The following is a 1821-nucleotide window of genomic DNA, read 5'->3' as shown; positions in this document are numbered from 1 at the left end:
AGTGCAAGGGAGGAGAGGGCTAGATCTAGGGCTAGTCGGTTCCAACATAAGTGTCCGTCGTCAACACACGTGGTTTTGCCAATTCTAAGCTGTTTCATGGATTATTACTCATCGTTTTGGGATTCCGAAGCGATTTCCATAGTGTTTGAACCCCAAGGTGCGCTTACATGTCGGTCATCAACACTCGTAGTCTTGGCCGATTCTGGCCCGTTTCGTGTACTATTACTCACCATTTTGGAGTCCCGGAGTGATTTCCACGATTCATGAACCCCGGGGTGTGTTTATGTGTCGGTCATCAACACTCGCGGTTTTTGTCGATCCTGACCCGTTTCATGCACTAGTACTCACTGTTTTGGGGTCCCGAAGCAATTTCCATAGTTGTTGAACCCGCAAGGGGCGCTTACGTGTGGGTCATCAACACCTGCAGTTTTGGTCGATTCTGGCCCGTTTCGTGGACTATTACTCATTGTTTTTGGGTCCCGGGGTGATTTCCACGATTGACGATCCCCATGGCGCGTTTACGTGTTGGTCATCAACACTCGCGGTTTTTGTTGATTTTGTCCCGTTTCGTGGACTATTACTCACTGTTTTGGGGTCCCAAAGCAATTTCCATGGTTTTTGAACCCCAAGGTGCACTTACGTGTCGGTCATCAATAATCATAGTTTTGGCCAATTCTGACCCGTTTCGTGCACAATTAGGGGTCCTAAAGCAATTTCCACGATTGACGATCCCCGGGGTGCGTTTACATGTCCGTCGTCAATACTTACAGTTTTGGCCAATTCTGACCCGTTTCGTGGACTATTACTCACGGTATTGGGGTCCAGAAGCAATTTCCATAGTTGTTGAACCCGCAAGGTGCGCTTACGTGTCGGTCATCAACACTCGCAGGGGAGCCAACTGGTTGGGTCGGAATGGAATACGTCGTCATGTTCATTGGGGTGGGGGGGGGGCTTGGACGGAACAGCCGATGGTAACAAAGCTTGGCGTACCGCAGAACGGAGGAAACGGCCTTGTGTTCGACCGGCCACGGTCAAAATGGGATCCTGTTCATCGTGTGCGGTCTGGCATACTGCAAAACAGACGAAACGGACTTCTCTTGGACCTCCTATGGTCGAAACGGAGTCCTATTGATCGGGAGGGGTGTGGCATACCGCAAAACGGAGGAAACGGACTTGAGTTGGAGCGCTACGGTCGAAACGGGGGTCCTGTTCATCGGGAGGGGTGTGGCGTATCGCAAAACAGGACTCCGCGGGATATTGTTCATCTCTACTGTTGACCTCCGCCAGCCTCCACGGGCTAGTGTTCATCCACCGATGACCTCCTCCAGCATCCACATGCGACTGTTCATCCATGCGCTCCTCACTACTACAGAAAATCCTAGCAGTAGCGTGCGTTTTAGGTGTATCAGCAACCACTACTATGGAAAACCTTATACGTAGCGCTGGACATAAATAGGCGCTACTGCTACTTAGTAGTAGCGTTTTTAGATAAACTGCGCTACTGCTACTACTTTAGCAGTAGCGTGTGTGCTAGGAAAACGCGTTGCTGCTATGTTTGTACTGGCGGGGATGGCTAGCCCCACTTAGCAGTAGCGCGTATCTCTAGTCGGCGCTACTGCTATGTCCCATAGCAGTAGCGCTTCTAGGAAAACGCGCTACTACTTACTTACCTTATCCTACACGCGCCCGACCGTTTCACTCACTCTCCCTCTCACTCTCACTCTCGCCCGTGCTGGTTCCGTCGTCCGCCGCCGCCTCATTGCTCCTCTCCACCGAGGTACTCCCTCTGTCCCGCCTCCTCCCTCCTCCCTCCTCCACTTC

The sequence above is a fragment of the Triticum dicoccoides genome, chromosome 5A (assembly GCF_002162155.2).
Source record: "Triticum dicoccoides isolate Atlit2015 ecotype Zavitan chromosome 5A, WEW_v2.0, whole genome shotgun sequence".
In the NCBI taxonomy this organism is placed as follows: domain Eukaryota; kingdom Viridiplantae; phylum Streptophyta; class Magnoliopsida; order Poales; family Poaceae; genus Triticum; species Triticum dicoccoides.
This window is presented reverse-complemented; position numbering follows the sequence as displayed.